This window comes from Schistocerca nitens, chromosome 1, assembly GCF_023898315.1.
Source record: "Schistocerca nitens isolate TAMUIC-IGC-003100 chromosome 1, iqSchNite1.1, whole genome shotgun sequence".
NCBI classification, from domain to species: domain Eukaryota; kingdom Metazoa; phylum Arthropoda; class Insecta; order Orthoptera; family Acrididae; genus Schistocerca; species Schistocerca nitens.
The window spans coordinates 792,458,940-792,482,737 of NC_064614.1; the positions used below are offsets into that span (position 1 = coordinate 792,458,940).

At 52.3% G+C, this 23,798-nt stretch overlaps 39 non-coding genes across 39 annotated transcripts; all 39 read right to left on the reverse strand.

The window, feature by feature from the left end:
- Nucleotides 1–407: 407 nt before the first annotated feature.
- Nucleotides 408–479, reverse strand: Trnae-cuc (transfer RNA glutamic acid (anticodon CUC)). Its single transcript has one exon. It is a non-coding gene; the product is annotated as a tRNA-Glu (tRNA).
- A 282-nt stretch (nucleotides 480–761) lies between these two features.
- Trnal-cag (transfer RNA leucine (anticodon CAG)) lies at nucleotides 762–843 on the reverse strand. The gene has a single exon. It is a non-coding gene; the product is annotated as a tRNA-Leu (tRNA).
- Nucleotides 844–923: 80 nt separating this feature from the next.
- On the reverse strand, nucleotides 924–1,005 carry Trnal-uag (transfer RNA leucine (anticodon UAG)). Its single transcript has one exon. It is a non-coding gene; the product is annotated as a tRNA-Leu (tRNA).
- A 758-nt stretch (nucleotides 1,006–1,763) lies between these two features.
- On the reverse strand, nucleotides 1,764–1,835 carry Trnah-gug (transfer RNA histidin (anticodon GUG)). Its single transcript has one exon. It is a non-coding gene; the product is annotated as a tRNA-His (tRNA).
- Nucleotides 1,836–2,221: 386 nt separating this feature from the next.
- Trnae-cuc (transfer RNA glutamic acid (anticodon CUC)) lies at nucleotides 2,222–2,293 on the reverse strand. The gene has a single exon. It is a non-coding gene; the product is annotated as a tRNA-Glu (tRNA).
- A 282-nt stretch (nucleotides 2,294–2,575) lies between these two features.
- On the reverse strand, nucleotides 2,576–2,657 carry Trnal-cag (transfer RNA leucine (anticodon CAG)). The gene has a single exon. It is a non-coding gene; the product is annotated as a tRNA-Leu (tRNA).
- Nucleotides 2,658–2,737: 80 nt separating this feature from the next.
- On the reverse strand, nucleotides 2,738–2,819 carry Trnal-uag (transfer RNA leucine (anticodon UAG)). The gene has a single exon. It is a non-coding gene; the product is annotated as a tRNA-Leu (tRNA).
- A 758-nt stretch (nucleotides 2,820–3,577) lies between these two features.
- Trnah-gug (transfer RNA histidin (anticodon GUG)) lies at nucleotides 3,578–3,649 on the reverse strand. Its single transcript has one exon. It is a non-coding gene; the product is annotated as a tRNA-His (tRNA).
- Nucleotides 3,650–9,710: 6,061 nt separating this feature from the next.
- Nucleotides 9,711–9,792, reverse strand: Trnal-cag (transfer RNA leucine (anticodon CAG)). The gene has a single exon. It is a non-coding gene; the product is annotated as a tRNA-Leu (tRNA).
- Nucleotides 9,793–9,872: 80 nt separating this feature from the next.
- On the reverse strand, nucleotides 9,873–9,954 carry Trnal-uag (transfer RNA leucine (anticodon UAG)). The gene has a single exon. It is a non-coding gene; the product is annotated as a tRNA-Leu (tRNA).
- A 758-nt stretch (nucleotides 9,955–10,712) lies between these two features.
- On the reverse strand, nucleotides 10,713–10,784 carry Trnah-gug (transfer RNA histidin (anticodon GUG)). Its single transcript has one exon. It is a non-coding gene; the product is annotated as a tRNA-His (tRNA).
- A 386-nt stretch (nucleotides 10,785–11,170) lies between these two features.
- Nucleotides 11,171–11,242, reverse strand: Trnae-cuc (transfer RNA glutamic acid (anticodon CUC)). The gene has a single exon. It is a non-coding gene; the product is annotated as a tRNA-Glu (tRNA).
- A 282-nt stretch (nucleotides 11,243–11,524) lies between these two features.
- On the reverse strand, nucleotides 11,525–11,606 carry Trnal-cag (transfer RNA leucine (anticodon CAG)). The gene has a single exon. It is a non-coding gene; the product is annotated as a tRNA-Leu (tRNA).
- Nucleotides 11,607–11,686: 80 nt separating this feature from the next.
- Nucleotides 11,687–11,768, reverse strand: Trnal-uag (transfer RNA leucine (anticodon UAG)). The gene has a single exon. It is a non-coding gene; the product is annotated as a tRNA-Leu (tRNA).
- Nucleotides 11,769–12,526: 758 nt separating this feature from the next.
- On the reverse strand, nucleotides 12,527–12,598 carry Trnah-gug (transfer RNA histidin (anticodon GUG)). Its single transcript has one exon. It is a non-coding gene; the product is annotated as a tRNA-His (tRNA).
- Nucleotides 12,599–12,984: 386 nt separating this feature from the next.
- Nucleotides 12,985–13,056, reverse strand: Trnae-cuc (transfer RNA glutamic acid (anticodon CUC)). The gene has a single exon. It is a non-coding gene; the product is annotated as a tRNA-Glu (tRNA).
- Nucleotides 13,057–13,338: 282 nt separating this feature from the next.
- Nucleotides 13,339–13,420, reverse strand: Trnal-cag (transfer RNA leucine (anticodon CAG)). The gene has a single exon. It is a non-coding gene; the product is annotated as a tRNA-Leu (tRNA).
- Nucleotides 13,421–13,500: 80 nt separating this feature from the next.
- Trnal-uag (transfer RNA leucine (anticodon UAG)) lies at nucleotides 13,501–13,582 on the reverse strand. Its single transcript has one exon. It is a non-coding gene; the product is annotated as a tRNA-Leu (tRNA).
- Nucleotides 13,583–14,340: 758 nt separating this feature from the next.
- Trnah-gug (transfer RNA histidin (anticodon GUG)) lies at nucleotides 14,341–14,412 on the reverse strand. Its single transcript has one exon. It is a non-coding gene; the product is annotated as a tRNA-His (tRNA).
- A 386-nt stretch (nucleotides 14,413–14,798) lies between these two features.
- Nucleotides 14,799–14,870, reverse strand: Trnae-cuc (transfer RNA glutamic acid (anticodon CUC)). The gene has a single exon. It is a non-coding gene; the product is annotated as a tRNA-Glu (tRNA).
- Nucleotides 14,871–15,152: 282 nt separating this feature from the next.
- Trnal-cag (transfer RNA leucine (anticodon CAG)) lies at nucleotides 15,153–15,234 on the reverse strand. Its single transcript has one exon. It is a non-coding gene; the product is annotated as a tRNA-Leu (tRNA).
- Nucleotides 15,235–15,314: 80 nt separating this feature from the next.
- Trnal-uag (transfer RNA leucine (anticodon UAG)) lies at nucleotides 15,315–15,396 on the reverse strand. Its single transcript has one exon. It is a non-coding gene; the product is annotated as a tRNA-Leu (tRNA).
- Nucleotides 15,397–16,154: 758 nt separating this feature from the next.
- Trnah-gug (transfer RNA histidin (anticodon GUG)) lies at nucleotides 16,155–16,226 on the reverse strand. Its single transcript has one exon. It is a non-coding gene; the product is annotated as a tRNA-His (tRNA).
- Nucleotides 16,227–16,612: 386 nt separating this feature from the next.
- On the reverse strand, nucleotides 16,613–16,684 carry Trnae-cuc (transfer RNA glutamic acid (anticodon CUC)). The gene has a single exon. It is a non-coding gene; the product is annotated as a tRNA-Glu (tRNA).
- A 282-nt stretch (nucleotides 16,685–16,966) lies between these two features.
- On the reverse strand, nucleotides 16,967–17,048 carry Trnal-cag (transfer RNA leucine (anticodon CAG)). Its single transcript has one exon. It is a non-coding gene; the product is annotated as a tRNA-Leu (tRNA).
- Nucleotides 17,049–17,128: 80 nt separating this feature from the next.
- On the reverse strand, nucleotides 17,129–17,210 carry Trnal-uag (transfer RNA leucine (anticodon UAG)). Its single transcript has one exon. It is a non-coding gene; the product is annotated as a tRNA-Leu (tRNA).
- A 758-nt stretch (nucleotides 17,211–17,968) lies between these two features.
- Nucleotides 17,969–18,040, reverse strand: Trnah-gug (transfer RNA histidin (anticodon GUG)). The gene has a single exon. It is a non-coding gene; the product is annotated as a tRNA-His (tRNA).
- Nucleotides 18,041–18,426: 386 nt separating this feature from the next.
- Nucleotides 18,427–18,498, reverse strand: Trnae-cuc (transfer RNA glutamic acid (anticodon CUC)). Its single transcript has one exon. It is a non-coding gene; the product is annotated as a tRNA-Glu (tRNA).
- Nucleotides 18,499–18,780: 282 nt separating this feature from the next.
- On the reverse strand, nucleotides 18,781–18,862 carry Trnal-cag (transfer RNA leucine (anticodon CAG)). The gene has a single exon. It is a non-coding gene; the product is annotated as a tRNA-Leu (tRNA).
- Nucleotides 18,863–18,942: 80 nt separating this feature from the next.
- On the reverse strand, nucleotides 18,943–19,024 carry Trnal-uag (transfer RNA leucine (anticodon UAG)). The gene has a single exon. It is a non-coding gene; the product is annotated as a tRNA-Leu (tRNA).
- A 758-nt stretch (nucleotides 19,025–19,782) lies between these two features.
- On the reverse strand, nucleotides 19,783–19,854 carry Trnah-gug (transfer RNA histidin (anticodon GUG)). Its single transcript has one exon. It is a non-coding gene; the product is annotated as a tRNA-His (tRNA).
- Nucleotides 19,855–20,240: 386 nt separating this feature from the next.
- Trnae-cuc (transfer RNA glutamic acid (anticodon CUC)) lies at nucleotides 20,241–20,312 on the reverse strand. The gene has a single exon. It is a non-coding gene; the product is annotated as a tRNA-Glu (tRNA).
- Nucleotides 20,313–20,594: 282 nt separating this feature from the next.
- Nucleotides 20,595–20,676, reverse strand: Trnal-cag (transfer RNA leucine (anticodon CAG)). Its single transcript has one exon. It is a non-coding gene; the product is annotated as a tRNA-Leu (tRNA).
- An 80-nt stretch (nucleotides 20,677–20,756) lies between these two features.
- On the reverse strand, nucleotides 20,757–20,838 carry Trnal-uag (transfer RNA leucine (anticodon UAG)). Its single transcript has one exon. It is a non-coding gene; the product is annotated as a tRNA-Leu (tRNA).
- Nucleotides 20,839–21,596: 758 nt separating this feature from the next.
- On the reverse strand, nucleotides 21,597–21,668 carry Trnah-gug (transfer RNA histidin (anticodon GUG)). The gene has a single exon. It is a non-coding gene; the product is annotated as a tRNA-His (tRNA).
- A 386-nt stretch (nucleotides 21,669–22,054) lies between these two features.
- Trnae-cuc (transfer RNA glutamic acid (anticodon CUC)) lies at nucleotides 22,055–22,126 on the reverse strand. The gene has a single exon. It is a non-coding gene; the product is annotated as a tRNA-Glu (tRNA).
- A 282-nt stretch (nucleotides 22,127–22,408) lies between these two features.
- Trnal-cag (transfer RNA leucine (anticodon CAG)) lies at nucleotides 22,409–22,490 on the reverse strand. The gene has a single exon. It is a non-coding gene; the product is annotated as a tRNA-Leu (tRNA).
- An 80-nt stretch (nucleotides 22,491–22,570) lies between these two features.
- Trnal-uag (transfer RNA leucine (anticodon UAG)) lies at nucleotides 22,571–22,652 on the reverse strand. The gene has a single exon. It is a non-coding gene; the product is annotated as a tRNA-Leu (tRNA).
- Nucleotides 22,653–23,410: 758 nt separating this feature from the next.
- Nucleotides 23,411–23,482, reverse strand: Trnah-gug (transfer RNA histidin (anticodon GUG)). Its single transcript has one exon. It is a non-coding gene; the product is annotated as a tRNA-His (tRNA).
- Between the last annotated feature and the right edge of the window lie 316 nt (nucleotides 23,483–23,798).

Consider the following 23,798-nt stretch of genomic DNA (forward strand, 5'->3'; position numbering starts at 1 on the left):
TAACCACTAGACGATCACGGCCACGGCCACGAAGCCACCCACGAAAGCAGCTGGCAGGAATGCAAGTGGCGATACACAGCAAAGCCTAGGCCAAGGTGTACGCCACAGCAGTGTCAGACACGGTCCGCATCACGTGTATACGAGCAAATGAACGTTGCTGCGCTGTCAGGACACTAACTACAGTGGTTAGCTGCATTCACCTCCGTGGCAATATCTTGCAGTCCTCCAAGCCTCTTGACTACAGGTACCCGTATGTGGCTGGATAACAAGTGGATAGATGCCGCATCTCTCTCGCCGTCAGGTGTTGCCACGAATCATACTTAACGTGGCTTTCTGCACGCGTCAGCGTAGCGTCAGTCGAGCTAAGTCGGGACAAGTCGCATAAGAGGAGCAACAAAAACGCGCATTTCCGGTACCGGGAATCGAACCCGGGCCTCCTGGGTGAGAGCCAGGTATCCTAGCCACTAGACCACACCGGATAACGGCGGCAGCGCTCTTCCAGCGAACGCAGCAACCACGCACGGTTAACTGTCGACAACTGTAAAAAATCCACTCTCTCGCGTTATAGAACGGCGTGCTCCGGACGCATTTCGTGGAGACGAACGCCAGCAATGATGAGAGCAAAAGGCGCCTCCAAATCCTGTCGTTGCACCACGCACTGTTCTACGGCAATTCACGAAGCAGAAGCTCACGCCTTGTTGTGCTGTTTTCTTTGCAGGCAATAAGCGCAGCCGTCTTCGACACAGGAAACATTACACGTTTGGCAGCTGTGGGGTTGGAACCCACGCCTCTCAAGAGACTGGTGCCTGAAACCAGCGCCTTAGACCGCTCGGCCACGCTACCTACACAACACGCGCGTCACAAGAGCTGCGTCCTACGCCACGAGAACACACCGCAGCGGCACAAAAGTGAGACGTAAAAATTGGCAACGGTGGGATTCGAACCCACGCCTCCGAAGAGACTGGTGCCTAAAACCAGCGCCTTAGACCGCTCGGCCACGTTACCGCTGGAGCACGAGCGGCGAAACGTTTCCTTTGTAGTACAAAGATCACTCCGAAATGTAAGTGTCTTGGCAATCGCTGTGCCATGTATTTCCACTGCTCTCCCACTGGAAGCGTCTCTTTAGGCCATCCACAACAAGAAAATGCCGTGCCCGCCGTATGGTAGCGACGCCACTTGTCTGTAGCTGTCGTAGTTAAGGAGACAGCATCGAGAGACGTTTTCGTGCTGTGACCAGGTTTCGAACCTGGGCTTTCCGTAACCACTAAAGTATCATAGCTGTACCTGTCAGGCGGAGCTAGAATGCTCCATGTAACAAACATATGTGAGCTCAAGGAGGTTACACGTGAAGAGAAAGCGGCAGGTTAACACGACTACAGCAAAACCCCTGGCAGCGCTGGGATTCGAACCGACGCCTACGAAGAGACTGGTGCCTTAAACCAGCGCCATAGAGCGCTCGGCCATGCTACGTGCGCTGCAATGGGCACCAGTGTTCCTAGCATTTGTAGAAACAGTGCACGCCACAGCTTCCTGTTCTGCTGGGGCTGGCTGCTCATCCATCGCACTTCAAAACAACTGCCCTTTTCGACTACAGAGAGCAGCGGACGTCTGCGCTCTGGGAGGCGACATTACGTGTTGGTGAGGAAGTGATAGTGCAAACTGCGGCCTGCGGAACACGAGTGACAAAATCAAGAGAGCACTGTCATTTCGAGTACTCGTGCACTATCGCTATTGCAACGGCAGTAAGGCAAAACTTTCAAAATTGCCGTGACCAGGATTCGAACCTGGGTTATTGCGGCCACAACGCAATGTCCTAACCACTAGACGATCACGGCCACGGCCACGAAGCCACCCACGAAAGCAGCTGGCAGGAATGCAAGTGGCGATACACAGCAAAGCCTAGGCCAAGGTGTACGCCACAGCAGTGTCAGACACGGTCCGCATCACGTGTATACGAGCAAATGAACGTTGCTGCGCTGTCAGGACACTAACTACAGTGGTTAGCTGCATTCACCTCCGTGGCAATATCTTGCAGTCCTCCAAGCCTCTTGACTACAGGTACCCGTATGTGGCTGGATAACAAGTGGATAGATGCCGCATCTCTCTCGCCGTCAGGTGTTGCCACGAATCATACTTAACGTGGCTTTCTGCACGCGTCAGCGTAGCGTCAGTCGATCAAAGTCGGGACAAGTCGCATAAGAGGAGCAACAAAAACGCGCATTTCCGGTACCGGGAATCGAACCCGGGCCTCCTGGGTGAGAGCCAGGTATCCTAGCCACTAGACCACACCGGATAACGGCGGCAGCGCTCTTCCAGCGAACGCAGCAACCACGCACGGTTAACTGTCGACAACTGTAAAAAATCCACTCTCTCGCGTTATAGAACGGCGTGCTCCGGACGCATTTCGTGGAGACGAACGCCAGCAATGATGAGAGCAAAAGGCGCCTCCAAATCCTGTCGTTGCACCACGCACTGTTCTACGGCAATTCACGAAGCAGAAGCTCACGCCTTGTTGTGCTGTTTTCTTTGCAGGCAATAAGCGCAGCCGTCTTCGACACAGGAAACATTACACGTTTGGCAGCTGTGGGGTTGGAACCCACGCCTCTCAAGAGACTGGTGCCTGAAACCAGCGCCTTAGACCGCTCGGCCACGCTACCTACACAACACGCGCGTCACAAGAGCTGCGTCCTACGCCACGAGAACACACCGCAGCGGCACAAAAGTGAGACGTAAAAATTGGCAACGGTGGGATTCGAACCCACGCCTCCGAAGAGACTGGTGCCTAAAACCAGCGCCTTAGACCGCTCGGCCACGTTACCGCTGGAGCACGAGCGGCGAAACGTTTCCTTTGTAGTACAAAGATCACTCCGAAATGTAAGTGTCTTGGCAATCGCTGTGCCATGTATTTCCACTGCTCTCCCACTGGAAGCGTCTCTTTAGGCCATCCACAACAAGAAAATGCCGTGCCCGCCGTATGGTAGCGACGCCACTTGTCTGTAGCTGTCGTAGTTAAGGAGACAGCATCGAGAGACGTTTTCGTGCTGTGACCAGGTTTCGAACCTGGGCTTTCCGTAACCACTAAAGTATCATAGCTGTACCTGTCAGGCGGAGCTAGAATGCTCCATGTAACAAACATATGTGAGCTCAAGGAGGTTACACGTGAAGAGAAAGCGGCAGGTTAACACGACTACAGCAAAACCCCTGGCAGCGCTGGGATTCGAACCGACGCCTACGAAGAGACTGGTGCCTTAAACCAGCGCCATAGAGCGCTCGGCCATGCTACGTGCGCTGCAATGGGCACCAGTGTTCCTAGCATTTGTAGAAACAGTGCACGCCACAGCTTCCTGTTCTGCTGGGGCTGGCTGCTCATCCATCGCACTTCAAAACAACTGCCCTTTTCGACTACAGAGAGCAGCGGACGTCTGCGCTCTGGGAGGCGACATTACGTGTTGGTGAGGAAGTGATAGTGCAAACTGCGGCCTGCGGAACACGAGTGACAAAATCAAGAGAGCACTGTCATTTCGAGTACTCGTGCACTATCGCTATTGCAACGGCAGTAAGGCAAAACTTTCAAAATTGCCGTGACCAGGATTCGAACCTGGGTTATTGCGGCCACAACGCAATGTCCTAACCACTAGACGATCACGGCCACGGCCACGAAGCCACCCACGAAAGCAGCTGGCAGGAATGCAAGTGGCGATACACAGCAAAGCCTAGGCCAAGGTGTACGCCACAGCAGTGTCAGACACGGTCCGCATCACGTGTATACGAGCAAATGAACGTTGCTGCGCTGTCAGGACACTAACTACAGTGGTTAGCTGCATTCACCTCCGTGGCAATATCTTGCAGTCCTCCAAGCCTCTTGACTACAGGTACCCGTATGTGGCTGGATAACAAGTGGATAGATGCCGCATCTCTCTCGCCGTCAGGTGTTGCCACGAATCATACTTAACGTGGCTTTCTGCACGCGTCAGCGTAGCGTCAGTCGATCAAAGTCGGGACAAGTCGCATAAGAGGAGCAACAAAAACGCGCATTTCCGGTACCGGGAATCGAACCCGGGCCTCCTGGGTGAGAGCCAGGTATCCTAGCCACTTTTTTTTTTTTTTTTTTTTTTTTTTTTTTTTTTTTTTAGCTTACGGGAACCAGAGCTTGAATCTGGCGCCTTAGACTGCTTTTTTTTTTTTTTTTTTTTTTTTTTTTCCAATCTTAAGAGAGTGGTCAGTTCCGGGCGGGGGGAGACAAAGCGGGCAGGGGTCGAATCCCGAGGCCTGCCTGCGATGGCTCCCTCCACTCATCCCTGAATCACTCCTTCAAGCAGACACTGATTGTGTTTCCTTGATTCGCATGATACTCTGGTATAGGTGTTAAGCCTCTGCTCCGAGGTATATAGTGCTGACACGTTTGTAAATGAACATTTCTTCTTTGTCGTGTGTCATTTGTGTGTTGCGATCCATGGCGAATTCTGTTCCTCTTCCATTAGAGGTGCGTGAGTGTCAAGAATAAGCAAACAAGTAAAAGGAGACTAATGAAAAGAAATACATTGACCAGGCGTAACAGAAAGTATAAATGAAAAAAAAAAAAGAAGAATACATATCCCCTTGATGTGCATCCATCATCCAATGCGGTCAGCCTATGCCATGTTTTTCGAACGTGATGTCCATCATGTTTCCGAATAATTTTTTACTGTCAGTGACACATTGAATTTTCCAGTATGCCAGCGCCATGTAGGTCAGAAAACTAATAAAATCGTCCTCTCCACGAACATTTATGATATAGTTGACATAGTGCCCTAGGATCCACATTACTGTATTGTTTTTCGTGGCAGGGTAAAACTTTTTGTCCGGACGCAGTAGGATATCCAGCTGCAGATTGTCTTCCGCGCTCCTTGAGAGAACCGCGATCCTCTTCTTGACCCATCGCCAATTCAGTGCATGACCACCGCAGGTAAACCGATGAATCAGAGAATCGACGAGTCCACAACAGAGGCAGAGATTTGTGTCACTTAACCCAATTGCATGTAGCTTTTCATTAGTGGCAATTGTGTTATTTACCACCCTGAACCAGGTTGAAGCAACATCCGAAGAGTGTACTTTCAAGCTGATGTTGGCCCACACCGTTGTCCATTCGGTAGTTGGATACTTCCGTTCTATGGTATTTGGGGTCGCCGACTTTTCCCACTCACGTTGCAAGTCCCGAGTTGACAGTGGTCGTCGCCGTAGAACATCCACATCTGCATAACTACACTGAAGGAAAAATTCTCTGATGTGTTTCAGTTTGTAATGGATTCTGCCGACGTCAACAGGAGGTCGCATACTCGCTGGACGCACTGTGAGGAACAACTTTTGAGTAACAGTGCAATGGCTGTCATGCAGTATAGTCGTGGTCCGCTTGACGTACAAGGCCATTGCTTTCCCGGCAATGTTAACTAACTCAAGCCCACCAGTAGTTCTCGACTTGGCCAGCGTATCGGAGGACAATTTAAATATGTTGCCCTTCCAGATGAATCGATTGGCAACCTGCATGATCTTTCTGGCCTGAAGCTTGGGAATGGGAAAGAACTGTGCAACATAATACGCCTTGGAGAAGACGTAGGTATTGAGAAGCCGAATTTTTTCTATAATGTTCACCGCACGCCAGCGACATTCGACAATGGTACCCTGTATCAGATGCGTCACTGACTTCCAATTGGAGGCCGCCATTTTGAGAGGGCACTTATTCAAGGTGATTCCTAGTAGCTTGTGAGATTCCACAACATGCGCCCACGGTATAGTTAAGTTCTCGAAACCCCTGATATCGAGCACTTTACATTTCCGGTCACTGAGTTGTGCTCCAGACACTTCACTATATTGGTCGATCGCCCCTTTAATACGGACCACCTCGTCCTCAGTGCGTAACAGTACGGCAACATCGTCAGCGTACGCACGGACTATGAATGTGTGACCGGAGATTGACACTCCTGACAACTGGTGATAAAGAGACCGAAGGAAGGGTTCCAGGGACAGCACAAAAAGTGACATAGAGAGTGGACTGCCCTGGGGGACACCCCGCTGAATGGATATCGGTTGCGTCAGCTGTCCATTGACTTGTATCCTCGCTGATATGCCAGATATCAAAGTGCGAAGGACTTGTATCACCCCTTCCTCGAGTCCTATTTTGTCCATGATGTGAAAAAGGTATCGGTGGTTCACATGATCAAAGGCTTTATGAAAGTCTAGAAAAAGCAGCGCACACTTCAGGTTGGTGACTGAGGCAATGGAGATGAGGTCCCGAATTTCAGACATCGCAGACATGGCATTCCGTCCCGGCACGCACGCCTGGTGCCGCCGGACAACTTTGTGAATGAGCGGAGACATTCGGGTGTTAACAGCTCTGGCTATAGTTTTGTAGTCAAAATTGAGCAGGGTGAGCGGGCGCAGATTATCAAATCGCTTACATCCTGTGCGTTTGGGAACAAGGACAATTTTACCCTCCTTCATCGCAGCAGGAACAGGCGCCCCAGCAATGATTTCATTTAAAATTTCTGTAAAAGTAACACCAATTACATCCCAATACCGAAGATAAAACTCCTTGGGAAGGCCGTCCAGTCCTGGGGCTTTGTTAGCTGGCGACTTAACAATAAGTTCTAAAGTCTCCTCGACACTAAACGCAGCCAGAAAGTCACGATTATCTTCCTCAGTAACGGACGTGTCCATCAACTGGAGTACAGTAGCAGTCAAGCCATCATTGGTGGGGCAGTCCGAGTACAGGCCGTGATAATACCCCTGGATTGCCGTGACTATGTCAGGTTGCCGAGTGAGAAGTTCCCCGTTATCAGTTGCCAGTTCGTCTATAAATAAGCGTCTACGGTTCGTCTGATGCTTAATTAGATGATACATGGAAGTTGTCTCAGATTTAACAAAAGAGTTGACTTTCGACTTGATTTTTAATCCTTCTAGTTGTTTACGTTTGATACTGAGCATCTTAGCCTTGATTTGCTTTATTTGAGCCGTGTAAATATTATTGACGCCAGATTTGTCGTAGAGCTCCCTTAAAATTGAATAGTAAAATTCGGTGGTCCTCTTTGCATCCCTTGATTGCGTATTACAGTACGAAATCAAAGCCCGACGCAACTTTGGTTTAGCAAAGGACGTCCACCACTCTACTTTCGTACGGTATCTATTGACAGAGCGAAGACAAAAAGTCCAAGTCCGTGTGACAAGTACCTCGAGATCGGCGTCCTGAAGGTGGGAAATATTGAACATCCAGTGACTTCTGAATCGTTTGGTGGGTTGTCTGTCCAGTTGTATAACGGCGGCGTAGGCGCAGTGATCGCTACATGGGACGGGAATGACCTCCGAGTCAACAACGTGTTCCCCGAGCTGAGAAGACACATATATTCTGTCGAGGCGGCTACTCGAGGTGGAAGTGAAGTATGTAAATTTCACAAGGGTAGGGTGAAGGAGTTCCCACGTATCCTTTAGATTCATTCGTAAAACCAGATCATGAAGCTCCTTACAATAGTTAAAATGCGGCCGCTGATCTTTTTGATGTACGACACAGTTAAAATCTCCTCCTAATATTAGGGCAGTCGGATTTTTACGAAGCAGGTAAATTAGTTCGTCTTTAAAGAACTCGGTCCTTGCGAACCTGTGGCCACTCCCTGAGGGCGCGTATAGGTTCACGAGCGTGACGCCGAATACTTTGCAGGATATGCCACGCCCCGACTCCAGTGTTTCAACGTCCGAGACGGGGATGCCTTCACGCACGAGAATGGCGGTACCAGTGCTAAGTTCGAAGGCAACATTGGTAATACAGTGGAAACCGGGAACGACCAGATCAGGAACAAGGAATTCCTGCAATAGAAGTATATCAGCGGCAGACTCATATACGAACTGCCTAAAGACTGCAAGTTTCAATTCAGACGTGATCCTGTTAACATTAACACTCAGGAACTTGTACGCTTGTGCCATGGAATTTACGGAGCTACTTTAAATTAACGTGATCATCGTCACCGGCAAACCAATCCATTCGTGAACCAGCTGGTGGAGAGTGGCCATCACCATCGTTCGCATCTGAGAGGGCTTGCAGTTTGTGTTTGCTGCGCGGTACATTCAAGTTCGGTTGGAATTTCTTTTTGTTCCTCCCGACGCTTGCGACTTTTTCCGCAGAAAGCGGCATCGGAGAATCGACACAAGTCTCCTGTGCAGGTTGCCCTGCTGCAGCAACCTGCATGTGCGACTCACCGGATAGTCCATCGGGAGACGCGCTAAGTTCTTGTTTATCCACACGTTGGGATTGTTTGGAAACACTCTCCCGGTCAGGTTGTTGACAAGCAAGGCTGAGATCTCGCTCCGTGGTGACACACTCGTCAGTGTGTTTGTTGTCAGTGTCGCGTGGCTGTGATACGAGTGGGGGACCTGCGCACACACCGTCGACGTCACTGTGGGCAACATGCTGAGGTTCACCATCGGTTTGTTGGGGAGCCGACTCGACAGACGTGGACGGTAAACAAGAACCAACCTGGGGCGTAGCAATACCGTCATCAGGCGAAGAAGTATTAACATCAACACGTGATTCTGGTATAGCGTCTTGCGAAAGCTCAATGTCGCCTGCAGGTTGTTTGATATCAGGTGTGGCAGGTGTTACCGGTACTGAGACGCCTTCATCTGAACTACTACTGTCGCACGTCCGACGTCTCTTGGACGCCACCGCAGTGACCGGACGGGTGAGAGGGTTCTGATCCCCGCCCTTCGCAAGAGGAATAGCAGGGAACTCGTCATCAAAAGGTTTTTCATGTACAGACACAGTATCAGTGGAAAGGGACGGCTCATTACTTGGTAATTGGGTGCCCGTCACTAGATCAGCTAAAGTGAGCCTCTTACGTTGTTGTAAAGTAGGCTTTAAGACGGTCATTCTTTTAGGGCAATTCTGCCGTAAATGACCACTTTCATTGCAGTTAAAACACGTAGAAGCTTGCCCAGAATATGTAACCTGCACCTTATACCCACAAACAAATACATGGGATGGGATGTTGACTTTAACTTGCATCTCAACCGATCTGATGCCAGAAAAACATTGCAACTTATGGTGCCTGGACCACTTTTCAAGTCTAATGTTACGCACTTCGCCATATTTCGTGAGCACGTCTTTTAGGAAACAGTTGTCTACTTCAGGGGGCAGGTTGTAAATACGCACGTTAGAGATCTCGACATCCGCGTTAGTAACTTGGACAGTACTCACAGTGCCATCGCGATGCCGGAACTCGACGCCGCCGCCATGTTTCTGCAAAAGTCGTTCCAGTAAGAGGGGATTCAGGAGCTTCACGAAAAAGCAGTACAAATCCAGGTCGTAGTAGGCAGTGTGAACTTGATCAGTGGTAATGCCGATTGTATCGACGATCCATTCATGAACTTCCAGTGAACTTGGCTGAACTGATCGTGTAGCCTTGTCAAACTCGAACTGCAGGGTATTTTTCCTTGGAATCGTGGGAACCATTGTGCAAATTAACCCAAATGGGCTAACTGCATACAACAAACACTTAAAACAACGACACGAACACACAACCACGCGCAATCACGTGAAACAGAAAGCACAATACAACGTAAACAAAGCAAGTGACACTGAGCGCTCCGAACGTCCGCACGCTGCCGCGTCTCAAGCGGTAATGTTGTGCTGTTTTCTTTGCAGGCAATAAGCGCAGCCGTCTTCGACACAGGAAACATTACACGTTTGGCAGCTGTGGGGTTGGAACCCACGCCTCTCAAGAGACTGGTGCCTGAAACCAGCGCCTTAGACCGCTCGGCCACGCTACCTACACAACACGCGCGTCACAAGAGCTGCGTCCTACGCCACGAGAACACACCGCAGCGGCACAAAAGTGAGACGTAAAAATTGGCAACGGTGGGATTCGAACCCACGCCTCCGAAGAGACTGGTGCCTAAAACCAGCGCCTTAGACCGCTCGGCCACGTTACCGCTGGAGCACGAGCGGCGAAACGTTTCCTTTGTAGTACAAAGATCACTCCGAAATGTAAGTGTCTTGGCAATCGCTGTGCCATGTATTTCCACTGCTCTCCCACTGGAAGCGTCTCTTTAGGCCATCCACAACAAGAAAATGCCGTGCCCGCCGTATGGTAGCGACGCCACTTGTCTGTAGCTGTCGTAGTTAAGGAGACAGCATCGAGAGACGTTTTCGTGCTGTGACCAGGTTTCGAACCTGGGCTTTCCGTAACCACTAAAGTATCATAGCTGTACCTGTCAGGCGGAGCTAGAATGCTCCATGTAACAAACATATGTGAGCTCAAGGAGGTTACACGTGAAGAGAAAGCGGCAGGTTAACACGACTACAGCAAAACCCCTGGCAGCGCTGGGATTCGAACCGACGCCTACGAAGAGACTGGTGCCTTAAACCAGCGCCATAGAGCGCTCGGCCATGCTACGTGCGCTGCAATGGGCACCAGTGTTCCTAGCATTTGTAGAAACAGTGCACGCCACAGCTTCCTGTTCTGCTGGGGCTGGCTGCTCATCCATCGCACTTCAAAACAACTGCCCTTTTCGACTACAGAGAGCAGCGGACGTCTGCGCTCTGGGAGGCGACATTACGTGTTGGTGAGGAAGTGATAGTGCAAACTGCGGCCTGCGGAACACGAGTGACAAAATCAAGAGAGCACTGTCATTTCGAGTACTCGTGCACTATCGCTATTGCAACGGCAGTAAGGCAAAACTTTCAAAATTGCCGTGACCAGGATTCGAACCTGGGTTATTGCGGCCACAACGCAATGTCCTAACCACTAGACGATCACGGCCACGGCCACGAAGCCACCCACGAAAGCAGCTGGCAGGAATGCAAGTGGCGATACACAGCAAAGCCTAGGCCAAGGTGTACGCCACAGCAGTGTCAGACACGGTCCGCATCACGTGTATACGAGCAAATGAACGTTGCTGCGCTGTCAGGACACTAACTACAGTGGTTAGCTGCATTCACCTCCGTGGCAATATCTTGCAGTCCTCCAAGCCTCTTGACTACAGGTACCCGTATGTGGCTGGATAACAAGTGGATAGATGCCGCATCTCTCTCGCCGTCAGGTGTTGCCACGAATCATACTTAACGTGGCTTTCTGCACGCGTCAGCGTAGCGTCAGTCGAGCTAAGTCGGGACAAGTCGCATAAGAGGAGCAACAAAAACGCGCATTTCCGGTACCGGGAATCGAACCCGGGCCTCCTGGGTGAGAGCCAGGTATCCTAGCCACTAGACCACACCGGATAACGGCGGCAGCGCTCTTCCAGCGAACGCAGCAACCACGCACGGTTAACTGTCGACAACTGTAAAAAATCCACTCTCTCGCGTTATAGAACGGCGTGCTCCGGACGCATTTCGTGGAGACGAACGCCAGCAATGATGAGAGCAAAAGGCGCCTCCAAATCCTGTCGTTGCACCACGCACTGTTCTACGGCAATTCACGAAGCAGAAGCTCACGCCTTGTTGTGCTGTTTTCTTTGCAGGCAATAAGCGCAGCCGTCTTCGACACAGGAAACATTACACGTTTGGCAGCTGTGGGGTTGGAACCCACGCCTCTCAAGAGACTGGTGCCTGAAACCAGCGCCTTAGACCGCTCGGCCACGCTACCTACACAACACGCGCGTCACAAGAGCTGCGTCCTACGCCACGAGAACACACCGCAGCGGCACAAAAGTGAGACGTAAAAATTGGCAACGGTGGGATTCGAACCCACGCCTCCGAAGAGACTGGTGCCTAAAACCAGCGCCTTAGACCGCTCGGCCACGTTACCGCTGGAGCACGAGCGGCGAAACGTTTCCTTTGTAGTACAAAGATCACTCCGAAATGTAAGTGTCTTGGCAATCGCTGTGCCATGTATTTCCACTGCTCTCCCACTGGAAGCGTCTCTTTAGGCCATCCACAACAAGAAAATGCCGTGCCCGCCGTATGGTAGCGACGCCACTTGTCTGTAGCTGTCGTAGTTAAGGAGACAGCATCGAGAGACGTTTTCGTGCTGTGACCAGGTTTCGAACCTGGGCTTTCCGTAACCACTAAAGTATCATAGCTGTACCTGTCAGGCGGAGCTAGAATGCTCCATGTAACAAACATATGTGAGCTCAAGGAGGTTACACGTGAAGAGAAAGCGGCAGGTTAACACGACTACAGCAAAACCCCTGGCAGCGCTGGGATTCGAACCGACGCCTACGAAGAGACTGGTGCCTTAAACCAGCGCCATAGAGCGCTCGGCCATGCTACGTGCGCTGCAATGGGCACCAGTGTTCCTAGCATTTGTAGAAACAGTGCACGCCACAGCTTCCTGTTCTGCTGGGGCTGGCTGCTCATCCATCGCACTTCAAAACAACTGCCCTTTTCGACTACAGAGAGCAGCGGACGTCTGCGCTCTGGGAGGCGACATTACGTGTTGGTGAGGAAGTGATAGTGCAAACTGCGGCCTGCGGAACACGAGTGACAAAATCAAGAGAGCACTGTCATTTCGAGTACTCGTGCACTATCGCTATTGCAACGGCAGTAAGGCAAAACTTTCAAAATTGCCGTGACCAGGATTCGAACCTGGGTTATTGCGGCCACAACGCAATGTCCTAACCACTAGACGATCACGGCCACGGCCACGAAGCCACCCACGAAAGCAGCTGGCAGGAATGCAAGTGGCGATACACAGCAAAGCCTAGGCCAAGGTGTACGCCACAGCAGTGTCAGACACGGTCCGCATCACGTGTATACGAGCAAATGAACGTTGCTGCGCTGTCAGGACACTAACTACAGTGGTTAGCTGCATTCACCTCCGTGGCAATATCTTGCAGTCCTCCAAGCCTCTTGACTACAGGTACCCGTATGTGGCTGGATAACAAGTGGATAGATGCCGCATCTCTCTCGCCGTCAGGTGTTGCCACGAATCATACTTAACGTGGCTTTCTGCACGCGTCAGCGTAGCGTCAGTCGAGCTAAGTCGGGACAAGTCGCATAAGAGGAGCAACAAAAACGCGCATTTCCGGTACCGGGAATCGAACCCGGGCCTCCTGGGTGAGAGCCAGGTATCCTAGCCACTAGACCACACCGGATAACGGCGGCAGCGCTCTTCCAGCGAACGCAGCAACCACGCACGGTTAACTGTCGACAACTGTAAAAAATCCACTCTCTCGCGTTATAGAACGGCGTGCTCCGGACGCATTTCGTGGAGACGAACGCCAGCAATGATGAGAGCAAAAGGCGCCTCCAAATCCTGTCGTTGCACCACGCACTGTTCTACGGCAATTCACGAAGCAGAAGCTCACGCCTTGTTGTGCTGTTTTCTTTGCAGGCAATAAGCGCAGCCGTCTTCGACACAGGAAACATTACACGTTTGGCAGCTGTGGGGTTGGAACCCACGCCTCTCAAGAGACTGGTGCCTGAAACCAGCGCCTTAGACCGCTCGGCCACGCTACCTACACAACACGCGCGTCACAAGAGCTGCGTCCTACGCCACGAGAACACACCGCAGCGGCACAAAAGTGAGACGTAAAAATTGGCAACGGTGGGATTCGAACCCACGCCTCCGAAGAGACTGGTGCCTAAAACCAGCGCCTTAGACCGCTCGGCCACGTTACCGCTGGAGCACGAGCGGCGAAACGTTTCCTTTGTAGTACAAAGATCACTCCGAAATGTAAGTGTCTTGGCAATCGCTGTGCCATGTATTTCCACTGCTCTCCCACTGGAAGCGTCTCTTTAGGCCATCCACAACAAGAAAATGCCGTGCCCGCCGTATGGTAGCGACGCCACTTGTCTGTAGCTGTCGTAGTTAAGGAGACAGCATCGAGAGACGTTTTCGTGCTGTGACCAGGTTTCGAACCTGGGCTTTCCGTAACCACTAAAGTATCATAGCTGTACCTGTCAGGCGGAGCTAGAATGCTCCATGTAACAAACATATGTGAGCTCAAGGAGGTTACACGTGAAGAGAAAGCGGCAGGTTAACACGACTACAGCAAAACCCCTGGCAGCGCTGGGATTCGAACCGACGCCTACGAAGAGACTGGTGCCTTAAACCAGCGCCATAGAGCGCTCGGCCATGCTACGTGCGCTGCAATGGGCACCAGTGTTCCTAGCATTTGTAGAAACAGTGCACGCCACAGCTTCCTGTTCTGCTGGGGCTGGCTGCTCATCCATCGCACTTCAAAACAACTGCCCTTTTCGACTACAGAGAGCAGCGGACGTCTGCGCTCTGGGAGGCGACATTACGTGTTGGTGAGGAAGTGATAGTGCAAACTGCGGCCTGCGGAACACGAGTGACAAAATCAAGAGAGCACTGTCATTTCGAGTACTCGTGCACTATCGCTATTGCAACGGCAGTAAGGCAAAACTTTCAAAATTGCCGTGACCAGGATTCGAACCTGGGTTATTGCGGCCACAACGCAATGTCCTAACCACTAGACGATCACGGCCACGGCCACGAAGCCACCCACGAAAGCAGCTGGCAGGAATGCAAGTGGCGATACACAGCAAAGCCTAGGCCAAGGTGTACGCCACAGCAGTGTCAGACACGGTCCGCATCACGTGTATACGAGCAAATGAACGTTGCTGCGCTGTCAGGACACTAACTACAGTGGTTAGCTGCATTCACCTCCGTGGCAATATCTTGCAGTCCTCCAAGCCTCTTGACTACAGGTACCCGTATGTGGCTGGATAACAAGTGGATAGATGCCGCATCTCTCTCGCCGTCAGGTGTTGCCACGAATCATACTTAACGTGGCTTTCTGCACGCGTCAGCGTAGCGTCAGTCGAGCTAAGTCGGGACAAGTCGCATAAGAGGAGCAACAAAAACGCGCATTTCCGGTACCGGGAATCGAACCCGGGCCTCCTGGGTGAGAGCCAGGTATCCTAGCCACTAGACCACACCGGAAAGCGGCGGCAGCGCTCTTCCAGCGAACGCAGCAACCACGCACGGTTAACTGTCGACAACTGTAAAAAATCCACTCTCTCGCGTTATAGAACGGCGTGCTCCGGACGCATTTCGTGGAGACGAACGCCAGCAATGATGAGAGCAAAAGGCGCCTCCAAATCCTGTCGTTGCACCACGCACTGTTCTACGGCAATTCACGAAGCAGAAGCTCACGCCTTGTTGTGCTGTTTTCTTTGCAGGCAATAAGCGCAGCCGTCTTCGACACAGGAAACATTACACGTTTGGCAGCTGTGGGGTTGGAACCCACGCCTCTCAAGAGACTGGTGCCTGAAACCAGCGCCTTAGACCGCTCGGCCACGCTACCTACACAACACGCGCGTCACAAGAGCTGCGTCCTACGCCACGAGAACACACCGCAGCGGCACAAAAGTGAGACGTAAAAATTGGCAACGGTGGGATTCGAACCCACGCCTCCGAAGAGACTGGTGCCTAAAACCAGCGCCTTAGACCGCTCGGCCACGTTACCGCTGGAGCACGAGCGGCGAAACGTTTCCTTTGTAGTACAAAGATCACTCCGAAATGTAAGTGTCTTGGCAATCGCTGTGCCATGTATTTCCACTGCTCTCCCACTGGAAGCGTCTCTTTAGGCCATCCACAACAAGAAAATGCCGTGCCCGCCGTATGGTAGCGACGCCACTTGTCTGTAGCTGTCGTAGTTAAGGAGACAGCATCGAGAGACGTTTTCGTGCTGTGACCAGGTTTCGAACCTGGGCTTTCCGTAACCACTAAAGTATCATAGCTGTACCTGTCAGGCGGAGCTAGAATGCTCCATGTAACAAACATATGTGAGCTCAAGGAGGTTACACGTGAAGAGAAAGCGGCAGGTTAACACGACTACAGCAAAACCCCTGGCAGCGCTGGGATTCGAACCGACGCCTACGAAGAGACTGGTGCCTTAAACCAGCGCCATAGAGCGCTCGGCCATGCTACGTGCGCTGCAATGGGCACCAGTGTTCCTAGCATTTGTAGAAACAGTGCACGCCACAGCTTCCTGTTCTGCTGGGGCTGGCTGCTCATCCATCGCACTTCAAAACAACTGCCCTTTTCGACTACAGAGAGCAGCGGACGTCTGCGCTCTGGGAGGCGACATTACGTGTTGGTGAGGAAGTGATAGTGCAAACTGCGGCCTGCGGAACACGAGTGACAAAATCAAGAGAGCACTGTCATTTCGAGTACTCGTGCACTATCGCTATTGCAACGGCAGTAAGGCAAAACTTTCAAAATTGCCGTGACCAGGATTCGAACCTGGGTTATTGCGGCCACAACGCAATGTCCTAACCACTAGACGATCACGGCCACGGCCACGAAGCCACCCACGAAAGCAGCTGGCAGGAATGCAAGTGGCGATACACAGCAAAGCCTAGGCCAAGGTGTACGCCACAGCAGTGTCAGACACGGTCCGCATCACGTGTATACGAGCAAATGAACGTTGCTGCGCTGTCAGGACACTAACTACAGTGGTTAGCTGCATTCACCTCCGTGGCAATATCTTGCAGTCCTCCAAGCCTCTTGACTACAGGTACCCGTATGTGGCTGGATAACAAGTGGATAGATGCCGCATCTCTCTCGCCGTCAGGTGTTGCCACGAATCATACTTAACGTGGCTTTCTGCACGCGTCAGCGTAGCGTCAGTCGATCAAAGTCGGGACAAGTCGCATAAGAGGAGCAACAAAAACGCGCATTTCCGGTACCGGGAATCGAACCCGGGCCTCCTGGGTGAGAGCCAGGTATCCTAGCCACTAGACCACACCGGATAACGGCGGCAGCGCTCTTCCAGCGAACGCAGCAACCACGCACGGTTAACTGTCGACAACTGTAAAAAATCCACTCTCTCGCGTTATAGAACGGCGTGCTCCGGACGCATTTCGTGGAGACGAACGCCAGCAATGATGAGAGCAAAAGGCGCCTCCAAATCCTGTCGTTGCACCACGCACTGTTCTACGGCAATTCACGAAGCAGAAGCTCACGCCTTGTTGTGCTGTTTTCTTTGCAGGCAATAAGCGCAGCCGTCTTCGACACAGGAAACATTACACGTTTGGCAGCTGTGGGGTTGGAACCCACGCCTCTCAAGAGACTGGTGCCTGAAACCAGCGCCTTAGACCGCTCGGCCACGCTACCTACACAACACGCGCGTCACAAGAGCTGCGTCCTACGCCACGAGAACACACCGCAGCGGCACAAAAGTGAGACGTAAAAATTGGCAACGGTGGGATTCGAACCCACGCCTCCGAAGAGACTGGTGCCTAAAACCAGCGCCTTAGACCGCTCGGCCACGTTACCGCTGGAGCACGAGCGGCGAAACGTTTCCTTTGTAGTACAAAGATCACTCCGAAATGTAAGTGTCTTGGCAATCGCTGTGCCATGTATTTCCACTGCTCTCCCACTGGAAGCGTCTCTTTAGGCCATCCACAACAAGAAAATGCCGTGCCCGCCGTATGGTAGCGACGCCACTTGTCTGTAGCTGTCGTAGTTAAGGAGACAGCATCGAGAGACGTTTTCGTGCTGTGACCAGGTTTCGAACCTGGGCTTTCCGTAACCACTAAAGTATCATAGCTGTACCTGTCAGGCGGAGCTAGAATGCTCCATGTAACAAACATATGTGAGCTCAAGGAGGTTACACGTGAAGAGAAAGCGGCAGGTTAACACGACTACAGCAAAACCCCTGGCAGCGCTGGGATTCGAACCGACGCCTACGAAGAGACTGGTGCCTTAAACCAGCGCCATAGAGCGCTCGGCCATGCTACGTGCGCTGCAATGGGCACCAGTGTTCCTAGCATTTGTAGAAACAGTGCACGCCACAGCTTCCTGTTCTGCTGGGGCTGGCTGCTCATCCATCGCACTTCAAAACAACTGCCCTTTTCGACTACAGAGAGCAGCGGACGTCTGCGCTCTGGGAGGCGACATTACGTGTTGGTGAGGAAGTGATAGTGCAAACTGCGGCCTGCGGAACACGAGTGACAAAATCAAGAGAGCACTGTCATTTCGAGTACTCGTGCACTATCGCTATTGCAACGGCAGTAAGGCAAAACTTTCAAAATTGCCGTGACCAGGATTCGAACCTGGGTTATTGCGGCCACAACGCAATGTCCTAACCACTAGACGATCACGGCCACGGCCACGAAGCCACCCACGAAAGCAGCTGGCAGGAATGCAAGTGGCGATACACAGCAAAGCCTAGGCCAAGGTGTACGCCACAGCAGTGTCAGACACGGTCCGCATCACGTGTATACGAGCAAATGAACGTTGCTGCGCTGTCAGGACACTAACTACAGTGGTTAGCTGCATTCACCTCCGTGGCAATATCTTGCAGTCCTCCAAGCCTCTTGACTACAGGTACCCGTATGTGGCTGGATAACAAGTGGATAGATGCCGCATCTCTCTCGCCGTCAGGTGTTGCCACGAATCATACTTAACGTGGCTTTCTGCACGCGTCAGCGTAGCGTCAGTCGATCAAAGTCGGGACAAGTCGCATAAGAGGAGCAACAAAAACGCGCATTTCCGGTACCGGGAATCGAACCCGGGCCTCCTGGGTGAGAGCCAGGTATCCTAGCCACTAGACCACACCGGATAACGGCGGCAGCGCTCTTCCAGCGAACGCAGCAACCACGCACGGTTAACTGTCGACAACTGTAAAAAATCCACTCTCTCGCGTTATAGAACGGCGTGCTCCGGACGCATTTCGTGGAGACGAACGCCAGCAATGATGAGAGCAAAAGGCGCCTCCAAATCCTGTCGTTGCACCACGCACTGTTCTACGGCAATTCACGAAGCAGAAGCTCACGCCTTGTTGTGCTGTTTTCTTTGCAGGCAATAAGCGCAGCCGTCTTCGACACAGGAAACATTACACGTTTGGCAGCTGTGGGGTTGGAACCCACGCCTCTCAAGAGACTGGTGCCTGAAACCAGCGCCTTAGACCGCTCGGCCACGCTACCTACACAACACGCGCGTCACAAGAGCTGCGTCCTACGCCACGAGAACACACCGCAGCGGCACAAAAGTGAGACGTAAAAATTGGCAACGGTGGGATTCGAACCCACGCCTCCGAAGAGACTGGTGCCTAAAACCAGCGCCTTAGACCGCTCGGCCACGTTACCGCTGGAGCACGAGCGGCGAAACGTTTCCTTTGTAGTACAAAGATCACTCCGAAATGTAAGTGTCTTGGCAATCGCTGTGCCATGTATTTCCACTGCTCTCCCACTGGAAGCGTCTCTTTAGGCCATCCACAACAAGAAAATGCCGTGCCCGCCGTATGGTAGCGACGCCACTTGTCTGTAGCTGTCGTAGTTAAGGAGACAGCATCGAGAGACGTTTTCGTGCTGTGACCAGGTTTCGAACCTGGGCTTTCCGTAACCACTAAAGTATCATAGCTGTACCTGTCAGGCGGAGCTAGAATGCTCCATGTAACAAACATATGTGAGCTCAAGGAGGTTACACGTGAAGAGAAAGCGGCAGGTTAACACGACTACAGCAAAACCCCTGGCAGCGCTGGGATTCGAACCGACGCCTACGAAGAGACTGGTGCCTTAAACCAGCGCCATAGAGCGCTCGGCCATGCTACGTGCGCTGCAATGGGCACCAGTGTTCCTAGCATTTGTAGAAACAGTGCACGCCACAGCTTCCTGTTCTGCTGGGGCTGGCTGCTCATCCATCGCACTTCAAAACAACTGCCCTTTTCGACTACAGAGAGCAGCGGACGTCTGCGCTCTGGGAGGCGACATTACGTGTTGGTGAGGAAGTGATAGTGCAAACTGCGGCCTGCGGAACACGAGTGACAAAATCAAGAGAGCACTGTCATTTCGAGTACTCGTGCACTATCGCTATTGCAACGGCAGTAAGGCAAAACTTTCAAAATTGCCGTGACCAGGATTCGAACCTGGGTTATTGCGGCCACAACGCAATGTCCTAACCACTAGACGATCACGGCCACGGCCACGAAGCCACCCACGAAAGCAGCTGGCAGGAATGCAAGTGGCGATACACAGCAAAGCCTAGGCCAAGGTGTACGCCACAGCAGTGTCAGACACGGTCCGCATCACGTGTATACGAGCAAATGAACGTTGCTGCGCTGTCAGGACACTAACTACAGTGGTTAGCTGCATTCACCTCCGTGGCAATATCTTGCAGTCCTCCAAGCCTCTTGACTACAGGTACCCGTATGTGGCTGGATAACAAGTGGATAGATGCCGCATCTCTCTCGCCGTCAGGTGTTGCCACGAATCATACTTAACGTGGCTTTCTGCACGCGTCAGCGTAGCGTCAGTCGAGCTAAGTCGGGACAAGTCGCATAAGAGGAGCAACAAAAACGCGCATTTCCGGTACCGGGAATCGAACCCGGGCCTCCTGGGTGAGAGCCAGGTATCCTAGCCACTAGACCACACCGGATAACGGCGGCAGCGCTCTTCCAGCGAACGCAGCAACCACGCACGGTTAACTGTCGACAACTGTAAAAAATCCACTCTCTCGCGTTATAGAACGGCGTGCTCCGGACGCATTTCGTGGAGACGAACGCCAGCAATGATGAGAGCAAAAGGCGCCTCCAAATCCTGTCGTTGCACCACGCACTGTTCTACGGCAATTCACGAAGCAGAAGCTCACGCCTTGTTGTGCTGTTTTCTTTGCAGGCAATAAGCGCAGCCGTCTTCGACACAGGAAACATTACACGTTTGGCAGCTGTGGGGTTGGAACCCACGCCTCTCAAGAGACTGGTGCCTGAAACCAGCGCCTTAGACCGCTCGGCCACGCTACCTACACAACACGCGCGTCACAAGAGCTGCGTCCTACGCCACGAGAACACACCGCAGCGGCACAAAAGTGAGACGTAAAAATTGGCAACGGTGGGATTCGAACCCACGCCTCCGAAGAGACTGGTGCCTAAAACCAGCGCCTTAGACCGCTCGGCCACGTTACCGCTGGAGCACGAGCGGCGAAACGTTTCCTTTGTAGTACAAAGATCACTCCGAAATGTAAGTGTCTTGGCAATCGCTGTGCCATGTATTTCCACTGCTCTCCCACTGGAAGCGTCTCTTTAGGCCATCCACAACAAGAAAATGCCGTGCCCGCCGTATGGTAGCGACGCCACTTGTCTGTAGCTGTCGTAGTTAAGGAGACAGCATCGAGAGACGTTTTCGTGCTGTGACCAGGTTTCGAACCTGGGCTTTCCGTAACCACTAAAGTATCATAGCTGTACCTGTCAGGCGGAGCTAGAATGCTCCATGTAACAAACATATGTGAGCTCAAGGAGGTTACACGTGAAGAGAAAGCGGCAGGTTAACACGACTACAGCAAAACCCCTGGCAGCGCTGGGATTCGAACCGACGCCTACGAAGAGACTGGTGCCTTAAACCAGCGCCATAGAGCGCTCGGCCATGCTACGTGCGCTGCAATGGGCACCAGTGTTCCTAGCATTTGTAGAAACAGTGCACGCCACAGCTTCCTGTTCTGCTGGGGCTGGCTGCTCATCCATCGCACTTCAAAACAACTGCCCTTTTCGACTACAGAGAGCAGCGGACGTCTGCGCTCTGGGAGGCGACATTACGTGTTGGTGAGGAAGTGATAGTGCAAACTGCGGCCTGCGGAACACGAGTGACAAAATCAAGAGAGCACTGTCATTTCGAGTACTCGTGCACTATCGCTATTGCAACGGCAGTAAGGCAAAACTTTCAAAATTGCCGTGACCAGGATTCGAACCTGGGTTATTGCGGCCACAACGCAATGTCCTAACCACTAGACGATCACGGCCACGGCCACGAAGCCACCCACGAAAGCAGCTGGCAGGAATGCAAGTGGCGATACACAGCAAAGCCTAGGCCAAGGTGTACGCCACAGCAGTGTCAGACACGGTCCGCATCACGTGTATACGAGCAAATGAACGTTGCTGCGCTGTCAGGACACTAACTACAGTGGTTAGCTGCATTCACCTCCGTGGCAATATCTTGCAGTCCTCCAAGCCTCTTGACTACAGGTACCCGTATGTGGCTGGATAACAAGTGGATAGATGCCGCATCTCTCTCGCCGTCAGGTGTTGCCACGAATCATACTTAACGTGGCTTTCTGCACGCGTCAGCGTAGCGTCAGTCGATCAAAGTCGGGACAAGTCGCATAAGAGGAGCAACAAAAACGCGCATTTCCGGTACCGGGAATCGAACCCGGGCCTCCTGGGTGAGAGCCAGGTATCCTAGCCACTAGACCACACCGGATAACGGCGGCAGCGCTCTTCCAGCGAACGCAGCAACCACGCACGGTTAACTGTCGACAACTGTAAAAAATCCACTCTCTCGCGTTATAGAACGGCGTGCTCCGGACGCATTTCGTGGAGACGAACGCCAGCAATGATGAGAGCAAAAGGCGCCTCCAAATCCTGTCGTTGCACCACGCACTGTTCTACGGCAATTCACGAAGCAGAAGCTCACGCCTTGTTGTGCTGTTTTCTTTGCAGGCAATAAGCGCAGCCGTCTTCGACACAGGAAACATTACACGTTTGGCAGCTGTGGGGTTGGAACCCACGCCTCTCAAGAGACTGGTGCCTGAAACCAGCGCCTTAGACCGCTCGGCCACGCTACCTACACAACACGCGCGTCACAAGAGCTGCGTCCTACGCCACGAGAACACACCGCAGCGGCACAAAAGTGAGACGTAAAAATTGGCAACGGTGGGATTCGAACCCACGCCTCCGAAGAGACTGGTGCCTAAAACCAGCGCCTTAGACCGCTCGGCCACGTTACCGCTGGAGCACGAGCGGCGAAACGTTTCCTTTGTAGTACAAAGATCACTCCGAAATGTAAGTGTCTTGGCAATCGCTGTGCCATGTATTTCCACTGCTCTCCCACTGGAAGCGTCTCTTTAGGCCATCCACAACAAGAAAATGCCGTGCCCGCCGTATGGTAGCGACGCCACTTGTCTGTAGCTGTCGTAGTTAAGGAGACAGCATCGAGAGACGTTTTCGTGCTGTGACCAGGTTTCGAACCTGGGCTTTCCGTAACCACTAAAGTATCATAGCTGTACCTGTCAGGCGGAGCTAGAATGCTCCATGTAACAAACATATGTGAGCTCAAGGAGGTTACACGTGAAGAGAAAGCGGCAGGTTAACACGACTACAGCAAAACCCCTGGCAGCGCTGGGATTCGAACCGACGCCTACGAAGAGACTGGTGCCTTAAACCAGCGCCATAGAGCGCTCGGCCATGCTACGTGCGCTGCAATGGGCACCAGTGTTCCTAGCATTTGTAGAAACAGTGCACGCCACAGCTTCCTGTTCTGCTGGGGCTGGCTGCTCATCCATCGCACTTCAAAACAACTGCCCTTTTCGACTACAGAGAGCAGCGGACGTCTGCGCTCTGGGAGGCGACATTACGTGTTGGTGAGGAAGTGATAGTGCAAACTGCGGCCTGCGGAACACGAGTGACAAAATCAAGAGAGCACTGTCATTTCGAGTACTCGTGCACTATCGCTATTGCAACGGCAGTAAGGCAAAACTTTCAAAATTGCCGTGACCAGGATTCGAACCTGGGTTATTGCGGCCACAACGCAATGTCCTAACCACTAGACGATCACGGCCACGGCCACGAAGCCACCCACGAAAGCAGCTGGCAGGAATGCAAGTGGCGATACACAGCAAAGCCTAGGCCAAGGTGTACGCCACAGCAGTGTCAGACACGGTCCGCATCACGTGTATACGAGCAAATGAACGTTGCTGCGCTGTCAGGACACTAACTACAGTGGTTAGCTGCATTCACCTCCGTGGCAATATCTTGCAGTCCTCCAAGCCTCTTGACTACAGGTACCCGTATGTGGCTGGATAACAAGTGGATAGATGCCGCATCTCTCTCGCCGTCAGGTGTTGCCACGAATCATACTTAACGTGGCTTTCTGC